The 13,633-nt window shown below is 40.6% G+C and overlaps 1 long non-coding RNA gene across 1 annotated transcript; it reads left to right on the top strand.

Annotated features, from left to right (window-relative positions):
- Positions 1–2,492: 2,492 nt before the first annotated feature.
- LOC131274329 (uncharacterized) lies at positions 2,493–13,338 on the top strand. The gene is made up of 3 exons (XR_009181562.2): positions 2,493–2,674; positions 8,962–9,222; positions 10,094–13,338. It is a non-coding gene; the product is annotated as an uncharacterized lncRNA (long non-coding RNA).
- The last annotated feature ends 295 nt before the right edge of the window (positions 13,339–13,633 follow it).

The following is a 13,633-nucleotide window of genomic DNA, read 5'->3' as shown; positions in this document are numbered from 1 at the left end:
ACAAGGCTGAGGAACATTCTAGCACTGCCACAGAGGCTCCTAGGGAATCATGCCTCAGTAGCCCAGAGCAGTAACTGTGGGATGATGCATTCTCTTACTGTCTTTCCTTCCTTCCCAGTTTCACCCTTCCTAGCCCCTTACTGGGTTCCCTGAGTCCAGGTCCCACAATAAAATAGCTACATATAAGACCATGTCTTGGGCTTCTCTTTCCTGAGGACACCAGGTAAAGGCAGAAAGCCCTCAATAAGTGTGGAATAATTGAAGGACCCATCCACAGGAAAAAGGACTTGCTGTTTGCCAGGATATGGTCACCCCTAAGAGCCCCTGAACTCTAGTGGGGGGAGCTTAATTAAACACATTAGGAAAATCTGTGGGTTATAATTAAGAATTGTACAGAGGAAAATAGACATCTATAGGATTGTTCCATCAGGACAGATTCTCAGCTTCCTGGGCAGGGATGCCCTTCTCCTGCTTCTTAGCACCATCAATATAGGTGTCAATCTTTCACTTTCCAAACAAACCAAATCCTTGCCCTCCTCTCACACATTCCACTGATAAAAACTAAGTGTCTCCTCAAGGGCCAATTCCAAAAGGCGGGTCATGGCTGCCTGTGGACTCAGGGGAGAGTGTGCTGATCAACTAGCAATGTCTGTCGCTCATGGACCTGGGAGAGGAGGGGGTGACAGGCATACCTTACCCTCCACACACGAGGCTGTCTATTTTCTTAGCTGTTGTCTTTGCTACTTGTAAACACCCTCCTGGCAAGCAGTCTTGAAGATTATTTTTATCAAATCATATATTTTCTGTTCGTTAAGGGCGGCTTTAGACTGGGTCTGTCCTAGCATTTTGCCGTTCACCACTATCATTTTGACATATCCCCCCCCAGTTTTATATCACCATCTGAACCAGGATTTTTGTAATCCCTAAAAAAGCCTCCTGAGCTTAAGGAATGATAGTATTTTGTCCAAATAACCCAGGAAGATGCCACATGCATTTATGTGTTACAAAAACAGAGGCTCCTAGAATAGCACGCTTAGAAATTAGAGATGGCAGACAGCTACCAGGTCATTGGCAGCCCTATACAATTTGGTTAAATGCCTGCTATTTTTACAGAATTTCTCTTAACATTTTCTATTTTACTATTTCAGTGATACCTATTAGGAGACCCTATTCACATTTCTGTTCAGGCATACTTTGAAGGCCAGTGCCTCATGTAAGTTTATTCTAACTCTCTGCCTTGATTTTAGTTCTCAGAAAATTTTCTAAAGCATCTCCAAGCTCTTCTGTTTAAACAGTCACACTTTAATGCAAACATTTACCTGGAAGGTGGTTCACTGAAGCAGTTTACAATACCAAAAAAAAAAAAAAAGATAGAAGCAGTCTGAAGATTGGTTAAATAAGCTTTTGTATACCCATAACATACTAGGCCATTATTTAAAATGACATAGATGTGCAAATTTATCAATTTCATTTGACCACAATAAGGATTCAAAAGTGACTAAAGTGGATTACAAATTGTATGTATACTCTGCACTGATTTTTGTTTAAAATTGTATTATTTTTTTAATAAAGTTTAAAATCTTATATGCCCTGGTATTAGCAAGTAGCTAATGTTGAAATTTGAGATTAAGGATGTTTTAAATTAACCTATTCTTATTATCTATATTTTCTAATTTGCTTACAATGAATATGTTCTGCATTTATTAACTGGAAAAAAAAATGTCCATTTTCATAAGAAAAAAGCTTAGCTCCTTTTTTCTTTAATTTTAATACCTTATTAAGAAAGATCAATCCCCATGAGTTCATTCACAGGCAGCCACTAAGACAGGAACTTTACAAATCAATATTTACCTTCCTGCTCACTGCTGCGTGTGCTAATTGATAACCCCTCTGAAGAATTTTCTGGAGTTGAATTGCAAAGGCCCTGGTAGGGGTCTTGCCCATTTCAACAAAGGTGCCTTCTAGTTTTGTTGATCCTGCCACGTACATATTCGGACCGTCTTTCAAGCCATGGCAGGTTTATTCTCATTTAAGCAATTGATATCCAGGTGTGGACAAGGTAAAGAATTGTCCCCAGAAGCTCCCCACATTGCAGTACTCTGCCTGCCTGCAAACCCAGTCCCTACTCCAAGGACAAAGGAGACAGATTCCCCTATAAAGTTACCCCATGGGACTGCAGGATCTCTCTGTGGTGTGTTCACCTAAGCTTTGTTTATATCCCTCCAAACAAAGACACAGAAAACTACCCAAGCGACAAGGTGTGTCCAGGCGCTGAGCATTTCTCTAGGAGGGCTGGCCCGCCTGAGTGTAATGTAACTCTTTCCCATTGCCTTCACCCCCACTTTTAAAAACCCAACTGATTACAAGTGTCATTAAAGGTTACTGAACTAGAAAAACAAACTGTGCTGTGGTTGGTGCATTCCTAATTACAGACGGAGTGCACTGGGGACAATTGTTTTTGTACCTCGACATGCTCTGAGCCCTGATCAGGAAGTGGACTTTTTCTCTTGGCCACTCATAAGAAAGGATTACTGAAAATCTAGAAACTGCTATCAGCTTTCTTTTCTCTCCTGAACTAATACGAAACCATTTCTCAAGTATCAGCTTCTCCAACAAAGGTCTTGAGCTGCTGACATTGCATCATAAAAACAAACTCAACAGATTTGACCCACAGGTATGCACTCTCTTCCGATCATATTCCAGCTAAGAATATGGTCTGTTGCTGGCATCAGGGGGAGGATGGCCGATGTAAGCGTGGGCTGTTCAGAATGTTCTCACTCTGAGCGGTAGCCTGTGAGTTAACCCCATAGATGTCTCTGCCATTCTCGCTGGTGTTTTTCATAGTTAAGCTGCTTAATGAGCTCTGCCTGCTGGGTTGGCAGCTATCTCCTGAAGTTAAAGATGAAAGGGGCTGAAGAAAACAAGCAGGATTTACATAATTTATGGTATGGTCTACAGTGAATGAATCAGAAGTTATTTTTGTGTTGTAAGGATTCTGACTAACTTCCGTTACCCAGCGAAGCACGATAACGCTGGTCAGGTTATCTGCTGAAGGGCAGCCATGTTGTACGGTCCACCAACCTCGGTTCCTTCTGGATCTCTGGCCTCCCATTCTGGGGTGGTCCTTGCCCACCACCTAATTGTTGAAAGAGTGCACGCACACACACGCACACACAAACCACAGTACACCCCCTACCACTAAAAGAGATGTGGAAAATAGGAAAACACCTGGCCCTGTGCTTGCTAGATGTTTGCTATGGAAACAATCTGTTCATATTTAACAAGAAATGACATCATAAAGCATTTGCTGCCTTCTCTTCACCCAGTTGCTCTCAAGAGTCGACTGTCCTCCATCGGAATAAAACTTTAGGATGCAAAAAGGACAAATTCTGTTAGAGAAAAAGTCAAACTTAGAGAGATGAAAACTTCCCCATAGTTTTGGGCTGGTGAAAATTGCATCAGGAGCATCTCCTGGCTGGGCCAAATCTCTTTCCTCACGAAGTACTCCATACTTGCCAAAGAACTAAAGTGCCATAAAATGCTTTAAAAACATATTTTAACAATGCCGAGCAGCAAAACGGTTTGCTTTTAATGGCCATCTGTAGAAACTCTCTTTTTATTTAGGAAAATCTATTTTAAATTAAATATCATAAGCCCACGAGCCATAGCAAACAATATTTCGGACCATATGCTCTGAATTAATTCCCCAAATATTGCACCTTCTATTTTCTTCAGAGGAAGTCACCCCACCCTGATGTGAATATGGTGAGCCTGGAGGCAAGAGAGTAGAAATTTTCAATAAGAGTACCAAGGATAGGATGACGGCAAGGGACAAAGTCTTCCCCAGAGTTATCCCTCTTCTGAGTTATCTCAACATAGATCCCTTTTAAGAAAGTCTGTGTGACCCTTTTTTCTCCCTTGTCTAGAAACTTCGTACCCAAGGATCCTAGCCACACTTTAGATGACTTTGGAAAGTTGCTGTAATGCCTTTCATCTGTTGCTTGCCGTATTTGTGGGTGAAATGGTTTGAAAGCAAGTTCCTTTCATCAGGTGCTGGGCAGAAGTGGAAACTTTGTGTTGATGCCCTGGTGGGGGCCTGCTTTGCCATATGCCCACTGCCCTTGGCCAGCGTCCTTTTATTCCCACCCCCAATTCCTTCTGCAGCTCCACTACAAATCAATGTCAGAACGCAGCACAATACCTCGGAAACTGTTGGTACTCGACGGGGTAGGGCGTTTAGAGGTTCTTTTGGAAGTGTCTGTCTGCTCTTTGTCTTTACAAAGGGAGCACCGGATTGTTTGGCAGCTAGGTCCATGGGTGTTACAGGTGCGCCTCACCCTGGAGCATGAACACCTGATGCTTTACAAGATCATGGGACTTGACTGCACATGCCTTGTGTAGGCAGCGGCACCGGGAGTTGCTTGGGGCTGTGGAATAGCTTTCCACATGGAGATTTAAAAATCATTTAGCACGAGATTTGATTTTCTTTGTTCTCAATTCCATTGCTCTCACCCTCCAGTCATTTCTTCTTTTATTCCTTTCTCCTGTTCAGCCATGTTTCTTCCTCCCCCCCCCCATTTTTCTTTCCTTCTACTTTTATGGGTTACAGTCTCTGCAACCCTGAGCATTACAATAATTATTCTTAATAGCCAGGGCTACTGGTGTCACTTTGGGTACCTACCAAGTGTGGCAGGTGTATTGTGATCACTTCCTCTTTCTCTTTTCTCAGAGTTCATCTCAAACTCTTACCTTGTATTTCCCAAAGTGTATTTCTCAGGACTTAGATCCACAAAATAGCTCATAAGAAAAGGGAGCTGTATTGGAATAAGTTGTGGGGGAAGGGGAACTGAATACTATACAACACATATTTAGCATATTAAAATTCTGAAAGATCCTGCAGGAGAGATACTTGTTCAATGAACTCGGTGTTTCTCATCTGACCACAGAATCCTCTTTTGGGTAATATGAATTAGCATCTTTTAGAACTAATATGATCTTGAATAGAAACCCTCTTTGGATTGTTAAAAGTCTTTGATGAATTTCCAGAATTCTGGAAAAAATTGATTTCGATATTATTTACCAGTGTTCCCATTGATTGTGTGGAGGAATAGATTTTCAGAGTTCTTTATACCACCAGTTTGAAAATTTTTCCCTAGAATTAGACACATTTTTAGTAACACCATAACCTCCTTTTCTGTGAAACCATCCATTAAAACAGGTATTCTTAACATTTTTTGTTCCACAGACACCTTTGCCAGCCAGGTGAAAACCATGGATGCCTTACTAAGTCCACATTATACTGTGTAGTATTTAATAAATATATCATACCCATAGCAACATGTCCCCACAAGAATAATGTTTTTTTAATTTCAATTCAAGGTCATGATCTCCTTGTTAGGAGCCCTGGAATTAAGGGTTTATTTCTTACTCTTTCCTCCTCCAAATGCTTTTTTTGTTTTTTAATTTATTTCCACCCCCTTGCGGCTTGTTTGCTGTCTGCTCTCTGTGTCTGTTCACTGCGCGTTCTTCTGTGTCTGCTTGTCTCCCTTTGTTGCATCATCTTGCTGCACCAGCTCTCCATGGGGCACAGGCCGTCAGCTCTCCATGGGACACGGGCCAGCTTGCCTTTACAAGGAGACCTGGGATGTGAACCCAGGGCTTCCCATATGGTAGACAGGAGCCCAAACGATTGAGCCACAGGCATTTCCCCTTCCAAATCCTTTTGTACCAGGGTCTCTTGAGTTTTCTTGGGATCCCCAATACCTTCCTGGAGTACATGCATGTGATAGAGCTTGTGGAAAGGATTGTTAGGCATTTTGCTCTTTTCTAATGTATTATGAAGTTCGACTGATTTTTTGTGTTTTTTTTGTCTTTTTGGGTTTTTTTTTGTAGAAGCTAGTTTACACACTGGCCATACAATCAAGTGATGTCAATCTTTGGGCCTCTGAACACAGTTTTGCTGTAGAAACAACGTTCCACACCAGAGTTGACCACACTTTAATATGTAGTCAAATCCCCTGGGGGCTCTTCTTAAAATTGAGATGCTGACTCGGTGGGTTTGTGTTGAGCCTCCTTTCTTGCTAGTACTGAGGGTCTAAGGACCACACATGGGGTAGCAGGGTTCAACGCAGCTATCTACTATATAGAATATTGGGTGGTATCTTAAGCCAGCTGCTGTAGTATTTCTAGCTGATATTCTTACTGTTCAGGTCTTGCCCATGGAATGATTCAGGGCAAGACCTAGCTCCTCAGGGATATAGGCAGAGCATCCTGTGTGCCTGGGACATACTCATTCGTTTTTATTCTGTGTGCTCAACATAATGTTAGAGGGGCTAAATGTGGATTGGTTGTTTGCTTTCCAGATTGTGATATCTGATGCTAGTTGGTTTTATGAATGAGTAGGCTCTCCACTGACCTTAGAACAAAATCCAAATCTCTTTTATGAACTAGCAAAACTTATTTGCTCTGGCCTGTCTCCTTATCCTTATCCTCTACTACCCCATCCTTTGCTCACAGCACTCCAGCCACCTGGTGACTGCTCTTCAAAAATCCTAAACTTGTCACCATCCTCAGTTTATCTGCCCTTGCTGTTTCATCAGCCCAGGATGATATCATCCCACATCCTTGCATCGCTGGCATCTCCTTGTCATTCAAGTCTCAGTTCTAATGCCATCTCTTCAGACAAGCATTTCATGACCTATTCATCTAATATTGACTGCCCTCTTTTATTTATTTATAGCACCTATTGCAAACTTAACATACTTTACATATTGTGCGGTTAGCACAAGCAATGTATCCTGCCCAGATCCCCTGACCTGACTGGAATGCCCACTCCCCAGTTGCTATGAGTTTTGGATGCTAATAGCCTACAGCTGTATTCTTTTCCCAAGACTTGTTCTTGGTGTATAGGAGCCACCAAGCCTAGAGGGATGTGGGAGACTATGGTGGCTGATACCTCCCCCTCAAGTCGGATTAGTGGGTGCAAAAGCTCAACCCCAATTCCTCAAAGTGGGCCAGCTCTGTGATGCTGTGCGTGCCCCCAGACTTCCCCATGGGTTCGGGCTAAGGCTAGACTCCAGCTCAACTCACATCCCTGCTCCTTCCCCTTTCTTGTGCTGCTGTCCACACCTGAAAGACTCATTTATTGGGCCCTCAATAGATCAACTTCACAAAAATCTTCACCTCAGACCCTGTTCCTAGAGAGCTTAATTTAGACCATGTATTTGTTTAAGATCTGTCTTCCCCAAGAGTATAAGCTCCCTGGGTGAAGAGACTTAGTTCTTGCTCACCACTGTTTTCTCAGCACATACCCGTTATATAGTAGATGCTCAGTAAAGATGTGTTGAGTAAAGATTGAATGAATAAATCCGGGTTTGTATACTCATCTTTACAATAACAGCAGCTCGGTCTTAACATTAGAGTCACAATCCACTTATCTACCCTCCCCCCAGATGGACATAGTCTGCCATATTAGAACCAGGTATATATCCCTTTACATGAAAGAACATGAACTGCAAGTTTGCTTCCCTTATTTTTATCCTTACGAAATGCAAAACCATAAAAAGCTGGGGGTGGGTGGGAATGTCAAATCCCATCCCACAATACGCCTCTTTCAAGTATCTGATTACACAAAGTCCTCAAAGAATATGATTAATGTAACTAAGCCATATTCACACTCTGACATTCTTCCCAGCCAAACACATATTTTAGCCTCACCCAGTCCCTTTCAACAAATAAGCTGTTTTGAAAATGATTTCCAGGGCGATGTCTGTTGCCATAGGAATGACATTAAATGAAAAGGACAGAAAATATAGAGGGTGATAAACTGCATGCTTCGATGACACACTTGACTTGGAAGCTTGTGTTCAAATGAGGCATACATGCCAAGATTTTTATGAAAGACAAAATTAAAATGTATCGCTATCAAGCTGTAACTGACAAGGTATTGTGTGGAGGCTGTTAACATACTGCTCCATATATTTATTGTTTGTCATTTTACTGGCCCTGACAAAGGTCTCCCAGTGCTGTAAATCACACCATTAAATCTGCCATGAATAACAGAGGCTGTTGGAAAGAAGAGAAAGAAAGCGTGGTGTTGAATCTCAGTTGCTGATACATGTAGGACAAGCGGTCACATCCAAGGAGTCTTCCCCCTTTGGGCTGGCACTTTTACAAGTGTCAGATTGTTGGCTTTTGACCCTTTGAAAAGAGAAAGAGAGAGGAAAAAAAAAAGGCATGTGCCCTACCCCCATCCTTTTCCCAATTGCTCCTAATTTTGCTGCTGGAAAAAGTGCCCAGAAATTGCCTTCTCCCACCCCACTTTGTGTTCTTACCTGGATGCCCTATAGATGGGGCCCTGCAGGAGGTAGCTCCTTTTTTTTTTTTTTTCTTGAAAGTATGCTGGGATTACCATGAGCTTCTTCTCTATACTAGCTAAGATGTGGTTTTAAACTGGTAAATTTATAAAGTGTCTTTATGCCTGCCATGGACTCAAGTGGGAATGGATAAAACTGTTGACCACATTCTGCAACATTGAGCATCTAGGTACTACCTCTCTGTTTAGGCTAAGCCTCAGAAGAATTTGCCTCTCCACTTCTGCCTCCCTCCTTACCCAGACAGTGATAGGAAGATACTGCCTAGAAGGAGGCGGAGTGTATGGTGAGAACAACATCAAAAGGCAAGTTAAGATCTGAGCTGGAATCATGGCTTCATGGCAGTTGGGCATGTGATCTGGGCACGTCTTTAAACCTCTATGGACCACAGTTCCTCTGTTTTTTAAAAAAGAAAACAAAAGCAGCAGGGTGCTGGACTTCAATCACTTCTAAATTGCTTTATAGCTCCAATTTTAAATAAAAGGAAGGGACTTTGAGAAGTTACCTAGTGAATTGGTATTATCTATAATACATCTGATTTAGTAGAGAATCTAAGTAAGAACAATTAGGCAATGTGTTGTTCTTTCAGTAGGAAAAAAGAAAAACGTGAAAACAACAAAAACACCGCCAGTATCTAAACTTGGGAGTAGAAAGAAGAGAAGGCCATCGCTGGTTTGGACTGAGGACTGTGCTTTCAGGAGTCATTAACCACGCAGGAGTTCTCTACCCATGCTTCTCTGCATTGTCTGCTTTTACTTTGAAAATACAAATGGCTGTTTTAGACAACAGTTTAAAGGGAAGACAGCTTTCATCTACACCCTTATGTGCAAAGTATATCGTGAAATCTATGGTAAGACTCACCTCTATAATGTTTGCCGTACCCTTTTACAAAAATCGAGAAACTGGATCTCAACATTTAAACATATTTCTTTTCCTTTTTTTTTTTTTTTCGGTCAGTTATTATCAGAATTCTGTACATGCATGCTTCAAAACTGGCAACCTATCTACTGAGTCTGCAATAATCCTGTAATTACAGATTTGAAGGAAAGTTAAAATTGCTCATAATTGGGAAAAGGTTGACCAGTGAACCATGCCGTTCTTTCATCCACTCCCTGTTATAAATAAGCCACACCCTGCATTAGAACTGCTTGGAGAAGTTCTCTCAAGATGCTCCTGTGATAAGAATAGGCAAATAGCAAAGTTCCAAGCGTATGTTTCGGGTTGATCCTAGTTCTTGGTTCTAGTTCTGTAACTAGTAATTATTTTGCACTTCTGCAGTGGGGTTAATTAATGCTGCTTAAGAAAGCAGGTTCTAGATTGTGCTAGAATTGAAATCTTGGTTCCATTATCTACCTACTTGCTTTGTGACCTTGGGGGAGTCATTTCACCTCTCTGAGTTTCATTTTTCTCACCTGTAAAATACGATGGTGGTTACGATTCAATGAGATAAAGCATACCAGGCATGGTTTATTATGTAATAAGGGCATAATGAATCTTAAATATCAATTAATTATTTTCTATGATTCTAGAAAAGTCATGCAATATATCGAAACTTTGATCTTTTGCATCTGTTAAAAAAGGTAATGATATGTGCTGCCATCATAAGACTGATACTAAATCAACTGTGATAGCTGGGCTGAAAGCAATTTGAGACTTATGAAGTATAGATAAAGGTAAAGAAGTGATTATTACCTTTATTCTTATTCTGTCTTGTGTTCCAGACCAGAAAATCTTCAAATGAGATGGAATGAAAGCTTTAGTTATCACCAGATTGCACAGGATTTTTTTGATCATTTAAAAGTACGAAGAACAGAAAGTAAACTGCATCTAATATCCAGAGCATCAATCAGTTAAGGAAAGAATGAAGTATGGTCTGCTGTTTTGACTCTTGTGACAATTTTACATATAAATTTAAATTGGATCTTGAATGTTAAGAATTGAAAGTGTTACCTGAACCTAGGTCCTTGCATTGGAATAATTCAGCTGTACGACATTTCTAATCCTTACGCAAATTCAAATTGTTAATATTTTTCCAAGGTCAATAGAGCTCTTTTCAATTTCAAAGGATTGACATTCATATTCTCCTTAGACCTTTTAAAAACCAATAAGAGGATGAACAGTCAAAAAACATGCAAAAGAAATGTATATATGATAAGCCAAAAGAGCTATACATAAGCATACTCACTGATATCCAAAGAAATAAAAATTAAAGCAAGGGTGTGATATTTTTCTCTTATCATCTTGGTGAAGTGACTGAGGCTATTCTGGGTCAATGAAGACTGATGAAAATAAGCATCTCATGTGGTTGGTTAATCGTGGTAACACTGGACTTGTCTCTGAGTGGGGAGATTATAGGCAATCTATATCTTTGTCTATTCTCTAAATGTTTCTAAAAGATGCAATACTTTTATGATGATAAAAAATTAACATTTTCATTTTGAAAAAGTACACTAAAATGCAATTGTTAATCTTGTGTAAGTAGAGCACTCATTTCATAAAATTTTTCTAGTTTTTATAAAGATTTTTTTATCATTTATTTATTTCTCTCCCTACCCCTCACCCCCAGTTGTCTGCTCTCTGTGTCCATTTGCTATGTGTTCTTCTGTGTCCGCTGGTATTCATGTCAGTGTCACTGGGAATCTGAGTCTCTTTTTGTTGCTTCATCTTGCTGCATTCAACTCTCTGTGTGTGTGGCGCCACTTCTGGGCAGGCTGCACATTTTTCACGTGGGGTGGCTCTCCATACGGGGTGTACTCCTTGCATGTGGGGCTCCCCTACGCAGGGGATACCCCTGCATAGCATGACACTCCTTGCACGCATCAGCACTGTGCATGTGCCAGCTCACCACACAGGTCAGGAGACCCTGGGTTTGAACCCTGGACCTCCCATGGGGTAGGTGGACACTAGATCAGTTGAGCCAAATCTACTTCCCGGCTAGTTTTTTTTTGCTAACCTTTGTCCTGAGTATTTAATTGTGACAGAGATGTTTGGATGAACAAAATTCATCATATTATCCCATTTCCCACTGATGATGGCCCTTTAATGTTCTAAAATCTGTATACCCCTATACCATTGCTTTGATGTTAATTTCCTTTGGATTTATTCCATCAGCAGAATTAGTTAAATGTAAAAAATATATATGCCTTGTTTTCATTTTAAGAAAAACATGGAGTCGATATTTAAAATACTCCTGTGTGGAAAAAGCTGGATCACATGCTGAATTTCAGAGGAAAATGTCTAGGAAAAAAGTTTTGGTGTACCTTGGAGACCTATCCAACTATAATCTCTGTGCTAAAGTAACCCTAGATGCTATAACAAATCAAAGTCAATATTTCCATGGCTTAATGTGATCCAGGCTAATTTTTCACTTCCATAAAGTCCATTTGGCAGAAGTGTGAGGAAAGGAGTGGAGAAATTTGCTCCACATAGTCTTTCAGGGACCCAGGTTAATGGAGGTTCAGCCATTTTTACTATGAGGCAGCCGATATCACACTCAGTGTTCACAACCAGGTGGAAAAAGAGGCAAGACAGTCATTCAAGAGGTTTTTTGGGCCAAGCCAAGAAGTGTTCCTCATCACTTTTGCCTATACTCCACCAACCAAATCTCATGGCCACACCCAACTGCAAGGAAGGCTGGGAAAGGCAATCTATCTGGGGGCCAAGAGGAAAGGGAATTGAGTGTGGTGAACAGTCAGCTACTCTCTTCCACCATCTATAATCGTTAGTATGTTTCATGAAGCTATTATTTACAAGATATCTGTGACATTCAGAGTATTCAATTCAGTTTTCCTCTCCACCAGTTTTTCCAGATATTTTCTCTCCAAGTTTTCCATCATTTCCCATTGTCCTCTCTGATTTGGCACAGGTCAGCCATCACTGTCCACAGACATTCATTTTACAAATGACAGCCCTAAACCTTCTCTCCCACCTGTCCTATAATTTTAGAGACCCTCTACCTGAGTAATACATCTTACAGTAATTGCTACTCTGTGTAGAGTGCTTTCAGGTGCTACATTTAGACATAGTTTATGCCATTTCATTGGGACACCAGGGCAACCTTGCAGAGTAGGCTTTAGTAACACTGTTTCATGAATGAAGACCTAGGTGCAGAGATGATACATGAAAGAATCAAGGCCAAGCAATAATGGGAAGAAATGGGATGTGAACCTCAGACTTTCTCATTCCAAAAGTCATGCTGTTCCTGCTCTGCTACCCTTGCCTCCCAACCTCTTCTCTCATTTCTATTTTCTGCAAATCACCGCTTCTCTCTACATGTCCCCTGGCTTCTGTTCAATTCCCTTTTCATCTGCCATAAGTGAAGTATCTACCTATAACTTTCCAGTTGAAAAATCTCGGAAGGTAAAGTGTCCTGGTGTTTCACAAGATGTGTTGTCAGTCATTTTGGCAAGCTCTGGCTTTTTTACTTTCAGCTTATAATGTGATTTAATTCTACAAATGTCTGTAGTGAGCCTGATATAATAGCCAATAACATATCTTGAGTTCTCACCATGTGCCAGGCACTCCGCTAAACATTTTACATAGATTATGTGATTTAATCCTTAAAATGACTCCATGGGGGTAGCCACTATTATTACCTCCATTTTACAGGTAGAAAAACTGAAACTTGGTTAAGTATTTTGCTCATGGAGACCCAGTGTGTCAGTCACAGCTAATTTTGGAATCCATCTTCAAAGCTGCTGCTGCACTCTGTTTTGCTATTCTTTTGGGGGGGCTAATGTTAGGGAGAAGAATTATCAATGTGGATGTGAAAATTGCCCCACTGGTGTGGAGATTCTAAACCAAATGCTGTTTCTCTCCCTTGGTTTTCACCCCCAAGTACTTCAAACAAACCCTGATTAGGAGGGATTCAGATATAGCACCTCACAACCTCTTGTTTTCATATGTGATTGAATGCTCAAATTTGTTCAAAGTTCTTTTTATGGAATAAAAAGTATAATTTTCAATAGTTCTCAATGGAGTAGTGAAATTGGATCAGCACATCACCTGCGTTTATTTTCTTTTCCCAGGCAATTTTGAAAGGGGTGTAAAAGATCTTTTTTTAAATGTTAATCTTCAAAATTCTTCTGGGGCATATAATCGTGAAGTCAGCTTAACTGCAACCAATACTGAGTTTTCATTTTTTCACAAGCAAACAAAAACAACTAGCAAAAAGATAATATACCAGTGTAAATCCCTTTCTGCTGATCTCTTTTATATATTAAAAAACATTTTGGAATATTGTGCTTTTAGTCAGATGAAGT

The sequence above is a fragment of the Dasypus novemcinctus genome, chromosome 18, assembly GCF_030445035.2.
Source record: "Dasypus novemcinctus isolate mDasNov1 chromosome 18, mDasNov1.1.hap2, whole genome shotgun sequence".
Lineage (NCBI taxonomy): Eukaryota > Metazoa > Chordata > Mammalia > Cingulata > Dasypodidae > Dasypus > Dasypus novemcinctus.
Note: the sequence above shows the minus strand (reverse complement) of the source record. Positions and strands in the feature narration are given on the sequence as shown.